The sequence below is a fragment of the Canis aureus genome, chromosome 8 (assembly GCF_053574225.1).
Source record: "Canis aureus isolate CA01 chromosome 8, VMU_Caureus_v.1.0, whole genome shotgun sequence".
Lineage (NCBI taxonomy): Eukaryota > Metazoa > Chordata > Mammalia > Carnivora > Canidae > Canis > Canis aureus.
In genome coordinates, this window is record NC_135618.1 from 23,230,497 (window position 1) to 23,248,439 (window position 17,943).

The window sequence follows — 17,943 nt, forward strand, 5'->3', positions numbered from 1 at the left end:
ACAAAGGGAAATCTATGCCATGATTTTAAGCAAAACCGGGGCTGGTGGGGGTGAGGGTGCGGGGAGGGCAGAGAGCTCCTCCCACGTCTACTGTTTCTTAACTGCCTTCACCTCAAAATAATCCTTATGCCAAAGCAACATATTCTGGGATGGCATATTCTGATCCTCTTCATAGGTTATCCCCATCTTTCTATGATGTCTGAACCCCATGGGATAGGGGTCAATCTGTTCCTTATGGTTCCTAGCAGAGTTCTGAGTGCAAAGTAGGTGGCCACACATATTGTTTATGAATTAAAATTGCAGTGTAGTCAATTATACCCAAGGTAAAGATAAAATGCAGCGTTACCTCCTCAGGACTGCTAAGTCATTTAAATAACCATCCAAAAGACTGGTTAATATATAACTTAATAATTTGTCAGCTCCTTCAGATGCAAGCCAAAAATACTGTTCTAGTCAGCATCAACCCACAAAAGATAAATGAAGGTTGGCAAATGGTGCTCTTAAAATACACACATCTTTTCATCCAACTCATTTATTCATTCAATAAATGTCTGTTGAGGGTTTCCTGTGTGCCAAGTTCTGTCCTAGACTTTGGAGAGACAGGAGTCAGCAAGACGAAGTCCACGACTTCAAAGTCATCGCTACTCTTGCTTGTGTTTTACTCTCCGAACTGATTCAGGAAAAGTGAAGACATTTATCCTTATATCTTTGATTTAACCGTAACACATGTGCCCAAGGACAGCGGCACAGCCAGTTACTTCTTCCAACTACTGTAGGACTTACCTGTGCTTCCAGGATAAACTCCAAACATCCTGGAGTTTACAAAGCCCTTTTCACATGGAATGTCTCACTAATAACTAGCCTGGAAACACACACAGAGAGACACCAAACAACCAAAAAAAAAAAAAAATGCTCTTCAAGCCTTGCATGCTTCACCTTTGCATGTGTTCTAGGGAATGGCCTGCTTTTAGTAATTTAGGAAAACAGCTGTGTCCAGACAAACCCTTCTCCATAGCCTTTTCCAAAGTCTTCTGCTTTACCTGGCTTTCGCCCACTAGGCTCAATAATCACCTCTTCCAGGAAGCCTTCCGTGTTCCTCTGAGTCTGGTTAAGCACCCACTCTAGGTTTCTGTGATTTTTAGTTTTTTAACCTCTGTCATAGAAATTATTGCACTATATTATAATGATCTAGCCTCTCTTTTCACTAGATAATGTGCTTCTTAAATTTAGAGGTTAATTCTTTTACACCTATTATGTCCATATTAAAAGAAAGGGAAAAAAAAAAGAAAGAAGGAGGGTGTGTATTGAAATTGGTAAGAATTCCTGCTCAAAGCTCCCCACCCTCTCTTTTTTGGGATGTAGACCCACCAGGTCCAAACCAGCACTGATACTTCTTAGCTGTGAGACTTTAGGCAAGTTACTTAATTCAGCTGCGTCTCTTACTCCTGAAGCCAAGCACAGGCTTAATAAGTATTTGCTTAATGAAAGAATAATGATTATTAGATGCTTAATTAATAGTGATAGTTAACATACACAGCACTTACTCTGTGTCTGGTACTGTTTTGAGCACTTTCCACATGTTATCTCTGTCAGTCCTCACATAACCCGGTGACATGATACTATCATATTCCTTCTGTAGAAGAAACTGGCCTGCAGAGGTGACGCACCAGATTACGTAGTGGGGCTCCAGAGCCCATTCTCTGAACTATCACCCCCCTCCTGTTGGTTGCTGGCTGCAAGGGCAGAGGGACTAGAGGAAGAGACAAGATGATGAACACAGTATCCCCCGCCCTCATCAAGAAAAACATCCTTTACTACTATCATTTCATTTCCTGGGGATGACCCACCAATATCCTAAAAGTGCTGCTCTTCAGTCGGACAATCCTTGCTTCCAGCTAAAACTCCCCTTTACCTACCCGAAATATCCCATATTAACTATGCTTGGTTTGGGGTCTAGTGGGAAAACATAGCTCCTTGACTATGTTTGACCCAAGAGTCTTCTTTTAAAAAAAAAAAAATTTTTTTTTATTTGACAGAGAGAGGGGGAGAGAGAGAGAGAGAGAGCACAAGCAGTGGGGAGAGGGAGAAGCAGACTCCCTGCTGAGGAGGGCACCCCATGCAGGGCTTGATCCCAGGACCCTGAGATCATGACCTGAGCCCAAGGCAGACGCCCAACAGACTGAGCCACCCAGGGGCCCCCCAAGAGTCTTATTTGGGACTGTCATCCTCTTTGGCAGAATGAGCAGCCAAGGAAGATCTGTGTTGGGGGACGAGATCACCCCCTAGCTAGCCAGTCCACCTCACATCCACAGGAGACCTTATTAATTCGGAGAGTGATGATGGTTTCCCTTCCAATTTCTGAGATTTCCTTCTCACTCACTAATCCACTTAATGCATATATTTGACTTTCACCTGTTATGATTTATTTCTAAAATAATACATAGGTGTCTCTAGGAATGGTTAGTCTTAGGACAGAAGCTGGAGTCCATGAAGTGGACAGCCCTTCTCTGAAGACCCCTCTCGCTTCACCTTGCCCATAGGGTGAGCCCCAGCAGTGATCCTTGGATTCCTTGACCCTCCCTTGACAGCTCAGCTCACTAGGAGACAGAGATGGGGCAATCAATTCTCTTGCCTACATGTTTGATTCCTGGTTGGTCACTTCAACTGAAGTCTTCTAAATTTAGAAGCTGTAAGGTGATCATGTTCCATTTTATATGTAGAAAAGCAGATACAAGTTTATTAGTTAGGTTACAGGTTCCAGTTTCTTTAGTAAAGAATCAATATAGGGGCACCTGGGTGGCTCAGCCAATTAAGCTTCAGCCTCTTGATTTCAACTCAGGTCATGGTCTTGGGGTCCTGAGATAGCCCCACATTGGGCTCCACACTCAGCAAGGAGTCTGCTGGAGATTCTTTCCCTCTCCATCTGCCCTTCCCCCTAATGGTGCTCTTTCTCTCTCAGGTGAATAGATAAATAAATCTTTAAAAAAAAGAAATAAAGGGACACCTGGGTGGCTCAGTGGTTGAGCGTCTGCCTTCAGCTCAGGGCATGATCCCGGGGTCACCGGATCAAGTCCCGCATCAGGCTCCTTGTGAGGAGCCTGCTTCTCCCTCTGCCTGTCTCTGCCTCTCTCTCTCTCTCAATCTCTCTGTATCTCTCATGAATAAACAAATAATCTAAAAAAAATAAAAAAAGAAAGACCCAATTAACCCCAGCTTAAATGAGATAGAAGCATGTTTTCCTTTCATTTAAGAGTTCAGGGCTAATACGATGGCTCCTTGTCGCTGGAGACCCACGCTCCTACCTCAGGGCTGCAACATCCTCCACTGGCAGCTTTCACCTCCAGGTCAAAGGCGATGGCTTCAGCTCCTGCCACCCTTCTCCACACCTAGGCAGCAAGGAGGGAGAAGGACCAAGAGAGGAGCTCACTCCCTTGCATTTAGAGCATCCCCTAGAAGTTGTACTTATCCCTTCTGTCTGGGTGGCGTTGGCCAGAACCTAATAAATGTTCACAATTAGCAGCGAGGGAGGCTTCGAGGGGTGGCTTTGGCTGGGTAGCCTTACTTCCAGCTAAAACTCTATCCTCAGAGAAGGGGAGACACAGCGAGCAGTCTTGGCTGCCTCCAGGCTCACACAGCCGGCTGGTCCCTGGGAGCCCAGGAGGAGAGAAAGCCGCAGGGAGAGACTTGGGGCCTGAGGCTGGGAGAGCCACAGGCCTTCCAGGTGGCACCCGCTGCTCCTTTCAGCCTCCCACCAACTCCCAGCAGCTTGCTTGCCCTCGCTTCTCAGAAACCCCGGGCTTTGCAGAAGCTCACCCAGAGGGCCCTCTGTTCCTTGGCACCAAAGAGCCTTGTCGGGGACCATGGAGCTGACAAGGTGCTCCTTGCAGGCACATCAGCATTTTGTCCTGACTCGGGGTTTCCTCGGTGCCCATGCTCCGTGGATGAATACTGATTGAGCCTAATGCACCCTCTTGCAGCCGGGTACATTTACTGTCCGTCTCCATCATTTTGGCCAGTTATCCTCTGCAGGCTTCCAGATTGCTCCAGAGAACAGCAAGTGTGGGCCCGCGGGAGGATCAGAGAAACATCTCGATTTGCGACTCAGAGAGGGAACTGGGAAGAGTTGGGCCGGGCCCTGCCCTGAGATCTGTGGGCGCTCCGAGGAGGGGCGTCGTCCAGGCAGCAAGCAAGGCGATCTGCACCCCCTGGTAAGGAAACCGGGGCACCAGGATCCAGGGGACGGCTTTCCCTCCCTCCGGGGCCCATGCACCCAGCTCACCCTCAAAGGAAAACAGCCCCAGCCCGGACTTGGAGAAGAGTCTGACATGAAACTGTTTTTGGTGTTCTAAATTTAACCAGCTGGAGAGAAGTACCATTCTATTAAATGCTTTTCTAAATGGAGGATTTGCCTCTTTAATGGAAAATCTGCATTTCATCAAAGGGATGGAAAACAATACACTTGACTAGTTCATTTGATACAAAGCCCAGCATAACAACAAGCCCAAATCCATGCTTTTGTTGATCATCTTTAAGAGAAAATAAAGCAAGGGATTTTGAGAGGCCTGTAAGCTGCATTCTGCGGTATCCTAATGAAAACAGCAGGGTTCAAGTTCTATCCAAGAATTTTACAAGTCCGCCTGGCCTGGGGAAGGCATCCAATTAATTCTTGTTGAATAAGTATGTTTGAAACTGATGCTGAAGCAATTAGTTTGGAAATCTCTACAACCCGCTACGTTTCTACATTTTACTCTTAAAATACGCAGGCTTTGCGAATGAATATCAAAATTAGCTTCCTCAATAGTGGGAATGAAATCAAATCCACGGTAGGAGCAGAGCAGGGGGGACTCTTAAAATGATTTAAAAATTGCAAATGACAGCACTGCTGTTTTCTGCTTCGCTCTAAACATTACAGGTGCCGTCTACAGTGCCGAAGGCCTCCCAGCAGCAACTAGTTCTAGAGACCGCTCATTGAGGACAGCATGTTGCTTGGCAGCATTTTTATCCTTTACTTCTTCAGGAACATTTTTTTTTTCAGATCCTATATTTCTGTGTCTTTTTATGAGATGGTGTGTCCCTTTATCGACATTACATTAGATAGCGCTGTGGTATTTTCCCCAAAACTGGTTTTCATTCAGAGCCAACTAGTTTAGTGCTGTGTTGGGAGGTGCCCACGCCCACTCCCAGATGCAGTGGTTTACGAGGAGCCCTCACAGGACTCGGCGTCCCATTGCACTCGTGGCTTTGCCTTATTACAGCCAAAGGATACCAAACAGTCAGCAAAGAGAGGAAGCACGTGGGTGACGTCTGGGCAAAACCAGGCGCAAGCTTCCAAGGGTCCTCTCCCAGGGGAGGCCCAAAGGACGTGCTGATCCTCCCAGCCACGAACTCCACCTGTGAGAGCACATCCCAAATATTGTCAACCAGGGGAGCTCATTAGAGACTCGGTGCCCAGGGTTTTGACTGGACACTGCTCGTGGAGGCAGCCTCTGCCTGGCGTACACCCAAACGCTGGGCTCTCAGGAGGAAAGCAGGTGTTCAGCATAAATCACGTTGTTTAGATAAACAGCTTAGACATGGTGAGCCACTCTTATCAGTTAAGTGGGAACCTTTTCAAACCTAAGTTCCCAGACATCAGCCAAGAGCCAACCTTGCAAGCAGGCCTCTTGATGGCTAGCAGTTTGGGTTCGCTATGTGGATGCTCTTCTACACAAACGCCATCAGTAGACTATCAAGAATCATGACAATGACATTAATAAGTTTGAGGGATTTTTTTTCCAAGTTGACATCTAGTCCTTTATTTTATGTATTTATTTTTCTTAAAGGTTTCATTTTTCCATAATCTCTACCCCCAACTTGGGGCTCAAACTTGTAACACTCAGATCAAGAGTCACATGTTCCACTGAATGAACCAGCCAGGTGTCCCTGGTTCCTTTCTTTACTTTTTGAGCCTTAACAATGTGCAAAGGCACAGGAGTTCTGCTTTTTTTTTTCTTTTTTTTTTTTTTAAAGTGAGAGTCATGAGCAATTGGAAGTATGTCTGAGGCCTGGCTGCCTCACGTTCACAGGTCCCTCTGCAGCTCCACTTCTGCCCAGGTGAGGCCAGAACACTGCTGTCATATGACAGGATTCGATTTGTCAGAAAGTCTCATTGGTGACCCCAGTGCCTTTGGAAGGAAAGCTCTCTGCCCTAGAGATGCTGCGAAGGGCATTGAGGACCACGCATCTGGTCATGAAGCTGGTAATACCCTCAGGGCAGGGAGGAAAGCAAGTTTTGACAAAGCAAAATCAGATTGAAAAAGATTCCAAAAAATATTAAATGTAAAGGAATGATCATTGTTTGCTTCTTTGTAATCAATTCTTTCAGGGCTCTATCCCAAGGTGGTAACAGTCCCTAACATTTAGATGGTGCTTTACTGTCTTCTCAAAGTGCTTTCAGGTATATCTTCTCATACTCTCCTCACAGCAGCCTGGAAGGGAGGCCGGATCTGTAGTATACCCATTTCGCAGATGAGAAACTAAGGCAAGGATAAGGTGAATTTCCCAACACCTCAGGACTAGTGACTTGGGGTCTTTTATTTACTTATTAAAGATTTTATTTATTTACTCATGAGAGACACAGAGAGAGAGAGAGAGAGAGAGAGGCAGAGGGAGAAGCAGGCTCCATGCAGGGAGCCCAACGTGGGACTCGATCCCGGGTCTCCAGGATCACGCCCTGGGCTGAAGGCAGGCGCTAGACTGCTGAGCCACCCAGGGATCCCCACTTGCAGTCTTTTCATCTTGGGTGGTGCTTCTCAGTCTTTAATGTGCAGGAGGCTTAGTAAGTTGGGGGTGGGAGAGCGATCCTGATTCTTCATTTTTCACAAGTTCGCAGGTGATACAATCCAAAAAAGAAAGAATACAAAATACATTACTTTTTAATTTTTAGATTTAATTTTATTTTAGTAAGCTCATGACCTCAAGACCAAGAATCACACACTACCAACTGAGCCAGCCAGGTGCCCCTGATTATTGTTCTTATTGTGAAATAAAACCTACATCCACAAGAGTATAAACTTTACATGAATACTTAAAATTACAATGAAGCAAATGCTATGTGATCCCACTACCCAGACAAGACGAACTCTCTCTGATCATTAAGCCTCCACCTCCTCCTCGGAGGAAACTCTCTCTTGACTTTTGTGATCATCATTTTCTTTCTTTTCTTTAGGAAACTGAATATTTAAAATAATGCTTTTTCATTGCTCTGGTTCCTGATAGTTTGGAGTCATCAGTGTTTCACATGTGATAATGATACACGGGCCAAGAGGACAGATCTTGTCTTTGGAAATCTTTAGCAGAAGAAAGACCCCTAGAGGAGCTGGGGTCTGCTATGGAAAAGTATGCACAAACAGAGGGGGTAACCCCCAAACAGAATACTAACTTTAGAAATGGAATATACTGGAATAAATGAGTCCTGGATGTTTGCTATTACATCAAGTCAATATTTAACAAATCAGTTGTAGTTGGTCAAAGTCCATTACAAATGAGAAAGGTCAGTACTTAGAGGGGATAATAAGATAAGAAGAATGTTATTAAATGTTCCCCTTGCCTTTGGGTGGTCTTGCTCATGGCAGTTCCGATTCCCCTCATTTGAGAAAATCATCAGTCCTGATTTTTTTAAAAAAAACATATTCTCCTAAAACTACTGTTTATAGATATGGACCTTTGTTTTGCTTAGTCTGATCAAAAATTCAACTGGGCAGCATATCCAAAGGCCAAGAGCATTGGAGGTGCCAGTGTTTATGTTTAGCACCAGGTGGCCAGGAAGTCTTGCTTCCTGTAAAAAAAGAAAGATCAAAATTTCCCAGGCAGCCTATGAATAGGACTATGATGCCAAAAAGAAGGGAAGGCTGAAAACAGCTCCAGCTTCTCGATTGAGTCTTACCAATGCAGCCTGTACTTCATGTGTATCAGTCAGCTACCGCTATGTAACAAATCATCCCCAAATTTAGAGGCTTAATAAACAGCTTAAAATTTCTCATGATTCTTTGGCTTGTTCTGGAGGTTCTTGTGCTGGTCTTGCCTGGACACACTTTGGCTGGATAGCCAGCTGGGCTGCCTGGACCAATATAGTTTCCCACACACAGCTGACAGTTGTGGCAGCTTATTCTTAAGTGTTTGTCCTAGAGGAGCGAAGTATTCAGGATTTTTTGTAAGTCAGCTGTTAAACCACTGGTAGCTTGAAATCAGCCATGTGGAAGTGTTTATACTGCAAAAATTGAAAAATGCTATAAATCAGGTCTTTTTTTTTTTTTTTTTTTTTCTGGAGTGCCGGCTTACCAGGACACCACTGCCTACATCTGTGTGTGTCCTACAAAACCTCACACAGTATGGGTGCTTAGTGTATGTTTGTTAAAATGAATCTTTGGTTAAGAGGCATGGAGGTGTAAACAGTACTGCAGTCTTATACAAAACGTCAAAAAAATCATAAAATGAGGAAACCAAAGCTAAGATAGTGGAGTTTGTTTTAAAGATATGACCTGATTACTAAACACACACACACACACACACACCACGTATTATAAAGAGTATCAGTGGCTCTGTTAATTTGAACTGTTAACGGTGATGTTTTAGATGAGGAGTTTCTGACTCTGGGATAAATATGTAACGAATACTTACATATCCTGAAATATAAATGGGACAAACAAGATTCCCACAGGCAGTATTCATAAAGCTACAGTGGCGCTGGATCTGAGAGAGAAACAAAGTGGAAGCAGAGGTAGGACAATTCAAGAAGCACACCTCTCTGCTACTGTCCTGCATCTTGTCCCTGTCCTCACTGTGCCCGTGTTCCGTAGATTTTGATGCGCGTCCCTCTGTGACTGCCTCCACCCACATACCTGCCTCTTCTGCGCTGACTAGACTGGCTGGTTTGTCTATATCTCTCTGCATTTGTTTGGGTTCTCCTTGCATCTCTGTCTGAGTAAAAGAGGAGTATGGGTGGCAAACTTGGTCAAAGAAACTGTTTTCTTCCCCATACAATTTGCCCTGCCACTGAGCTAAGCACGTCACCCATGCCCTGGCATGCAACGGGGTAGCATCTCATCGCTGACCTGCTGCATTTCCAAGGGTGGTTTGCATCCTGAGAATGACTGATTAGGTTCTCGCGACATCCTTACATTAGCATTCTGGGTAGCTTCTTGACTTCCTCTACTGTTCTCTTTTTTCCCTTTTTGACCAACCTGAAAGAAGTAAAGAATAAAAGCAAAGTACAAACACCCCATCCCTTTTTAACGGTGTTAAAAACCATCTCCTCTTCTGGCTTTCTTTCCCCTGCCTATCTTTAACTGTTGATGCTCCCCAAGGCTTTCTCTTCTGACCTTTGGCTTCTGCTCCTCTCACTCAGTGGGTAGCCCTGGGGGATTTAATCCACTCCCAACTACTGACACTGAAGTCCCAATCCAGGCAGATCCACATACTCAATACTTACTGGACACCCCACTGGAATACCCCGAAGGCTCCCAGTGCTCATGACCCCCTTGTATGAACTCACTGTTTCCTTAAACCTCACTGAATGGGAGTCATTTTAGTCTTCTTCTCTCTCACCTTCAAATAAACCCTACTGATTCTGTTTCAGTTATCCAATTGCTGCTAAACAAACTGCCCCAAAACTTAGTGGTTTAAAATAACAATGATTTCTTATTTCTCATGATACTCTGGTTTGGCTGAGTATCCTGCTATTATTTTTCTTGGGCTTATTAATGGCCTGCATACAGCCAATTAGCCGGCTGGGAGGTCCAAGATGGCCTCACTCATGAGTCTGGCAGTTGGTGTTGGGTGTCGGGTATTGGCTAGAGAGCCTCAGTTCTTCCCACCTACCTTCTTATCCTCCACTGGGCTAGGCTGGCTTCCTTACATCAGAGTCTCAGGGCAACGCTCCAAACAAGCCAAGCAGAAGCTACCAGGCCTGTTAGGCCTAAGCTTCATAACGCTCATGTCACATCTGCAGCATTTCATTTGTCAAACCAAATCACAAGGCCAACCCAGATTCAAGGAAGCAGGAAAACGGACTCCAAGCCTCAAGAGGAGAAGCAGTGAAGTCACATTGCAAAGGAGTGTAACACAGGGAGGGGGGGAATTTGTGTGCATTCAACAAATGGTCGTATCACCATAAGGGTTTTGGAATTTTGTCACAGTCTGACCTGTGTTTTGGGAAGATGACTCTGGTGGTTTGTACATGATGAATTAGAAAGTTCAAAGATTAGAGACAGGAAGCCCAGCAGGGAGTTTGTTTCAGGAGGCCAGGCAAGGAGCATGAGGGCTTTGTTCCCAGGACCAGGATGGGGAGTGTGAATGAAGGGATGAACACGAGATATCCCGGAGTAAAATTCAGAGAAAAAGCTGAGTGTTGACTATCCGCTTCGTACTAGCACAGGTGATATAGGAAGATGAGATGGAAGATATTAGCAGAACATGATCCAGTCAATGAAGAGGGACCCAAATCTTTGCTTGTTTAATGAGGAACTTCAAATATTTTTTTAAAAAAAGGAAAGCCTAATGCAAAAAAATGGAGATTGTAGTGAACTGCACTCCTTTCCCTTTTCTGATAATAAATTCTCATGGTAAACTCATTCTGCTGTTTCAGATGGGACACATTAGCCTCTCCATACCGACCCCCCCCCCAAATACCTTTATCCTCCCCCTCAGGGGGCACATGGCCCAGCACTGGCCACATGAGTCCAGACTCAGGGGGTGCACATACAACTCAAACCTGGACGAGAAGTACCTGCACAGGGACTTCCCCATAGGCCCGATCTAGGGAGACTCTCTGTCGGGCCTGTCAAGGATGTGAGGCTGAAGCTGTCCATACAGTGTTGTCACTCAGACCGGAAAGGGTGGCACACAGAATCACGCGGCGCTGAGCGACGGAAGAGTGAGCTCTAATGATGTGCTTTTGCTCCTGGAGTCCAGCCGTGCTTGAAACAGATGCAGCCTAGATCACCTGTGTACAAAAACCAAGACATCCTTTTTTTACATAAGCCTGGCGAAGTTGCACTTCTGTCACATGCAACTAAAACAGTTGTGATTTACTGCAGATTGTAACCCAGGATCATGGAAGTTCTGGGTTCCTGCCTCTATTTGCTCCTCCTCCCAACCATCCTGCAAACTTCTATTACATTATCCTTCCAAGGATCTCCAGTATTTATACTTTAATCCACTTCAAACAGAACCTAGGTTTAATTCCCCCCACCCTCCTTTTATTTATTTTTTATTATTTTTTAAGGTTTTATTTATTTATTCATGAGAGACACACAGAAAGAGAAAGAGAGGCAGAGACACAGGCAGAGGGAGAAGCAGGCACCATGCAGGGAGCCTGACGTGGGACTCGATCCTGGGTCTCTCCCTGGGCTGAAGGCAGGCGCCAAACCACTGAGCCACCCAGGGATCCCCCGCCCTCCTTTTAAACTAATGTTCTCCCCAGTGTTCCCTCCAGTTAGATTGGTTGACTATTCCTCAAAAGTACTTTCTCCTGCCTGTCTCCTATTCACCCTCCTTACAATGTGCTTCCCATCCCTGCTGCTTACTGAAACCCCACTCATATGTAATATCTCAATTCAAGTTCATTTCTTCCCCGAATGCTTGCTCTGGACATAGCAGCTCAAGAATTCTTTCCCTTTTCTGAACACCCATGGTGCTTGCCATCTGTTCTGCTCCTACACATAAAACATGCACTGCACTGCCTTCTATTATTACTTAACCTTTTAAATTTGTGTTAACCTTGCTTTCCTTATTAGATTCAAAATCGGTAAAGGTCTAATGATATGAGGTTAATCACAGAAAATTGACAGAAGAGACTCTCTGTCATGTCAGAAGGAAACAAATTCACCAAAGAAAAACACAAAAGGAATGACAGTTGAGGTGGACTAAGTCCTAAACACAGAGATAAGAAAGTGAGGGATCATGAAGAAGATTATGGTAGTTACCAAAGTCCTGCTTCCTTTTCTAGAGTAGACAGTTGTTGGCAAGTAGCTTCCCAGTCAAGGACCACATCTCCCAGTCCTATCATCGTTCTTGATGGAGTCATGTGACTAAGTTCCCAGCAATGGAGAGGGAGCGGAAATGATGTGGGTCTCATCTGGCCAAAGTGGTTGAGAAGCAAGTGTGCCTCTTTACTCTCACTTTCCTTTCTGCTGGCTAGACAGAGAGGATTTGGGGGGACTGGAGGATAATGCCTTATGGGATGGAAGAAGCCTGGGTCCCTGAATCACCACAGGGTGAAAAAACCAGCCCCTGATGTGGAAGTCTGGCATTGGGCTGCTCCTTGAGCAAGACATTAATTTTGTGTTCAGCCACTGAAATGTGCAGGGTTATTTGTTACAGCAGTGTATTAGTTAGGGTTTTCCAGGAAAAAAGGAGAATCAATAGGATGTCTATCTATCTTCTATCTATCTATCTATCTATCTAATCTATTGAGAGATTTGTTTTAAGGAATTGACTCATGTGATTATGGTAGATGGTAAGTCCAAAATCTGAAGGGTGGGCCAGCAGGCTAGAGACCTAGGAAGAGCCAATGTTGCAGTTCAAGTCCAAAAGCCTTCTACTGGCAGGATTCCCTCTTGCTCAGGGAACGTAAGATTTTTACTCTATTCAGGTCTTCAGCTGATTAGATGAGACCCATCCATATCATGGACAGCAAAATCAACCAATTCAAACATTAATCTCGTCCGAAATACCTTTACAGAAACATCCATAGTGTTTGACCGCACATCTGGGTATCACAGCTTGGCTATAAAATTAACCATCACAAACAGCTAGTATTTCCTTAAGTCACACCAAGATGTGTTGAGAATAGCCACCAACATTTTCAGAAATGGCCTATTTCTCTTTCTCCTGTCTTCACTCAGAGGCTGTTCCTGCTCTGGTAAAGGAAGACGTGTTATTTTCAAAATATACTGAACACATGAAACTTTCTACAAAGATACAATATTTGAAAAAGCACTAGAGACTACACTATAATCATTATGCTATGATTTGTTGTTTTCATGAGAAAAGATCTAGTCACCTGAGCTTTAATTACCAATTTCTCTGCTTAGAATCAGGTACAGTGAAGGTTATCACCAAAAAGCCTGCCCTACAGGTCCATCTTCGACAGAGCCAAGCATTGGGTTTGGCTGGCCATGAGAGGCTCTGAGAGCAGGATCACCTGACCCCTGTTGTTCACCAGTAGGCCTTTTGTGCCCTGGTTCTTTTGAAGAAGCCTGTAGGCAGAGTAGAAAATCAGGACTGAAAATCGGACAGCTGTACATCTGGTCCTTAGGGAACAACATCCTTCCCTTCAGTAGCAAAAAGATCAGTCAAAAGTTAAGTGGTTTGCCCTCCCTCCCATCATATTGTATGAGATGGAAGCAGAAAGGAATTTTTTTTTTTTTAATAATTATGACCACTATAGGCTACATAGTTCTGACCATAACACTGAAAAATTTACTATTAACCCACATTCCGGTCAATGCCTCGTAATGATCTAGGTTACTTACTACCTCCTCCATGAAGCTCACTCTCAACCATCCAGGGCTCTTTATTTCAACAGGTGTATATTCATTTATTCAACAAATATCACTTGAGCATGTACCATGGATTTAACACTGTGTTGGCTAATTGTAAAAAATTCAGAGAAGTACAAGTTGCCGTCTAATATATCTCAGTGAACTCTCCGTATGCTGTGTGTGTGTGTCTGTGTGTGCATGCACACTCCCGCACACACACTTCGAGGACAATGCTATCCTATCTTAGCCCCGTGCTCTCTCTGTAATTTCCTGGTCTAAAGTATCTGAACCCTCCGTTCGCTTGTGACCAGGACAAGGGGGCCCGAGTTCTGGGTTTCCTCCCTTGAAAGCCATTCTGTCTCTCTTTAACTTGTAATGGCATTACACACTCACTACAAGGACAAAAGGGACACAGAGATCTTCTCATTTGTGGAGTCAAGGTGGGCGTGCCCAGTAGCCTGTGGCCCCTCATCCACTTCCTGAAAGTCCCGTTCCAGTTCTAGAAGATCATGACCGGTGTGGTATGAGGAGGAAGTCTGTTCACTGGCGGACTTGCAAAAGGTCTTAGCAGAGGCCCAGGGCTACTGCACCACCAGGCCACAGGGGAGCTCACCCCAGACATGGCTTGGCTGGTAGCCACGTAACCAGAGCTGCTGGAGACCAGGTTCTGGAGCAAGAAACACACCTGCCTGTTGCCTCCTTCCTCCTGCACCCCCCCAGCACCCCACTACCCCCCACCCCACTGGCCCTGGTTCTTAAAGCTCAGTGGGGGTTGGCATCAGGAATCTGAAGCACATCTCCCTGCTCGGCCACGCTGGGGGGCCTCGAGGCTTTCAGCCCACAGGCCTGTGAGGCCCTCAGGCACCTCTCACGCCTCAGAGAGGAAGGGGGCAGCCGCGGGGACACTTCCTACCTCACCATATGGTGCAGCTCTTGGTTTATTTATTGGACTGACAAGTTTACACTGAAGGTTAGGTAATTTTGTTGAGTTGAAGCTTTAATTATTCCTCTGGCTAGGCTACAATGCCAATATCCCGGTTTTCCAGCCCCTGCTCCCGAATTTAACCACTGCTTTCTTTTTCCCTGGCTGAGCCTCAAAAAGGCAGGCTGCAGAGGCTGGAGGAGGGTGGGATTTCCCCTCCTCTTGTCACATAAACAAGGAAGTGAAGGAGGCCTCTGTGCTCTCAGAACGCCAAGCGAGAAATGCTGCGAGTCTAAGCATTGATATCACTTGGCTGGGATGGGGCATGGAAGGCCTTCTTTTCTCATGCCAATTAATCGTGAGCCTCTCTGATGCATTTGGGGACTGGTGGCTGTTGTTGGGGTGATACTTGGATTCCTGTACTGCATGTTCCCTAAAGCTTGAGTAAACTACAGTGACAGCAGGTACCCTTTGTACCTGTGCTCCAGGCACTGTACTAGGTGCTTTAATGCCGAACCCTTAACATTTGCAATTTTCCTCATTTCACAGTGGAAATGACGCAGACCCAGAGAGGTAAAACAATTAAACGAAAGCCTGGACACACAAGAGGTCAGAGGTAGAAGTGGAATTCGAACCCAGGGCTGTTGTTCGACCAAAGTTCTTTCAAACTACTCCACTACTTCATAGGAAAAAGGAAGAAAATCAAATTCCACTTTAAACGTACAGAGCTTTGCTACATAGAAGGATCTGGTGAATCCTTCCATCAAGTAAATAATACTTAGTCTGTGTGTAAATCCAGATACATACAGGCATAGATACAGATTTATATTTATCTGTTTTGTGTGTGTCACATATAACTCTGGGCACACTTAAGGTGACCTATAATGTTTGGTCTTATTTGGGAAAGCGAAGATGTTTAAGAGAATATTAAAGAGGCCTTTGTTCATTCCTCTGCAGATATTTATCAAGTGTTTCTCTGTGGGAACACAAAGATGAGAAAAGCAGATGATCTCTGTCCTCCTAGAGTGTATGCTTTTTGGCTTCTTGGAGTGATGCCACTCCGTACTAATGGGCTGCTTAAAAATAGAATGTCCACTTTCTTTGTGGTAGTAAGTCAATAGTTTATTTTATTTTTATTATTTTTTATTTTTTTAAGATTTTATTTATTCATGAGAGACACAGAAAGAGCGAGAGGCAGAGACACAGGCAGAGGGAGAAGCAGGCTCCATGCAGGGAGCCCGACGTGGGACTCGATCCCAGGTCTCCAGGATCAGGCCCTGGGCTAAAGGTGGCACTAAACCGCTGAGCCACCCGGGCTGCCCAGTTTATTTTATATATTTTTTAATTTATTTATCTATTTGAGAGAGAGAGTGGGTGTGAGCAGGGTGTAGGGGCAGACGGAGAGAATCTCAAGCAGACTTCCTGCTGAGCATGGAGCAGACCTGGGGCTTGATCCCATGACCCAGAGACCATGACCTGAACTGAAATCAAGAAAGAGATGCCCAAATGACGGAGGCACCCAGGTGCCCCTAATTCGAGTTTTAAAAACTTTATTTTCTTTTCTGCTTATTACAGTCATGTGTCTCCTTGCAAAATTTTTTAAAAGCAACAGTTTAAGAATATATAATATAAGAAGTTACTTCTCAGTATTGCCAGCCCCAAATAAACAACCAGAATTGTGGATAAAAATCTGAATATTTAAATCTCCTCCCCCAAAGGGGGGAACAGAGTGCATGGGATGGTAAGTGCCTTCACCTGGCTCCAGCAGCCCCGCAGGACTCGTGGAGGCTTTTTTACTAGGCGGCTCCTACGCTTGGGGCAAGTGGCAACACAGCTGAACGTAAATATGAAGCAAAACTCTAGCCAGAAGTTCTGACAAAGCCTTTTCTCTCCCAGCCTTGTTAATTTATTTCCATGAAAAGATGCCAAAGACATTTAAAATTAGGATCGTTCTGGAAAATCCAGGCTAGATGGACACCAGATGTATATAGAGAGTCCGGGCACACCACAGTAAACACTCGGGAGTTGTCTGCTCAACAAAGCAATGAAAACTCTGTACTGATATTTAGAAAATTAAACCAAAACAGCCCTGTACAGTATGCCTGCCTTCATAGGTTTTCAATTTACCTTTATTTTATTTTATTTTTTTTAAATACACAGCAAAGGGAAAAGTCACCCAGCATTTCTTGGCTGAGTTTTTCTATTTTGCTTTCAGTTTCTGCCATTTCAGGTCCTGGTATCATGTTGGAGGTCTGCTGAAGAGCAGCAAACCCCGGGGGTATCTGAGGCCGCGATGAAAAACTTAGCACCGACAGCAGAAGATATTAATGATGGGATGTCAACACAGCGCACACTCAGGAAACTCCAGGAAAAGAACACAAACATGACCCTGGTAGGACGCACTTTTTGGAAAAGCTTTACTGCAAAAGGATGGTAAGGGTTTTACAAGGGCTCTGAAGAACTGCATTTAAGTTAATAAAGCTCTTTATTGAGTGTTTACTGTGTTTTCTAATGTGCTTTACATCTATTAACTTGCTTTATCTTCAAAACAACCCTATAAAGAAGTCACAACTGGGATCCCCACCTCCTTACCAGTGACACAGCTGACACACAGAGGAGCTCAGTGACTGGGTCGGGGCGAGGGCGAGTGGCAGAGACAGCAGGTAAAGCCCGCAGGCGCGGGGCGGAGGGATGGGCTGCATAGTGAAGGGGATGGAGAGGTGCAAACGTCCAGTTATGAAGCCACTTGGCCCAGAGGAAAAGCACAGCCCCGGGAATCCAGTCAATAGCATCGTGATAACGTTGCAGGTGACACCACCAAATGTGGTGAGCGTTTTGTAATGTCTATGTCAAATCACCGTGTTGTGCACCTGAGACTAGTACAATATTATATATCGACTATATTTCAATTAAAAAAAGAAGAAGAAGTTAAACCCAGGCAGCCTGGCACCAGGGCCCTGGAGTTCTGGTGTTTAACCGGGGAAACTTGATGAATCCCTGGGTTGCTGGATTGTAGGTTGTGTAGACTGCCCCCCGGATAGGAGGTGAACAAGACCTATCGGAAAGGTCGACAATAACGTGTAATGAAGTCCTTATCCTTTGTTCTCACTAAACCTATCATTTATTCATTCACTCATTTTCAAAAGCACCTACTGAATACCTATTTGTATAGCGATCTGCTGGCACCTGTCAGCTATTCAAAAGTGCGTAAAGTGCAATCCTAGCCAACAGTTCTCCCAGTGAGCTTTGGCATCACATATAGGCAGGTTTGAATCTCAGTCCTGCCACCTACGAGCTGTAGGACTTTAAGCAAATTTTTTCACCGCTTTAAGCTCAGTTTCCTCACAGAGAAAAGAGGTATGATACTCATAGGAGAAAAAAAATCCAACTGAAATTATTGAAATTATTTTTATTTTGCTGACTACAAGCAGAATTAGCTTATTTGTGCTTTGGCAGACTGCTACTCCTATAGTTATGTCTTTTGTTTCAACCCCCAAA

The 17,943-nt window shown here is 44.8% G+C and overlaps 1 long non-coding RNA gene across 1 annotated transcript; it reads right to left on the bottom strand.

The window, feature by feature from the left end:
* Window positions 1-6,597: 6,597 nt before the first annotated feature.
* Window positions 6,598-10,061, bottom strand: LOC144318500 (uncharacterized). The gene is made up of 4 exons (XR_013384440.1): window positions 9,859-10,061; window positions 9,093-9,221; window positions 8,659-8,730; window positions 6,598-6,848 (listed from the first exon to the last, which is right to left on the bottom strand). It is a non-coding gene; the product is annotated as an uncharacterized LOC144318500 (long non-coding RNA).
* Between the last annotated feature and the right edge of the window lie 7,882 nt (window positions 10,062-17,943).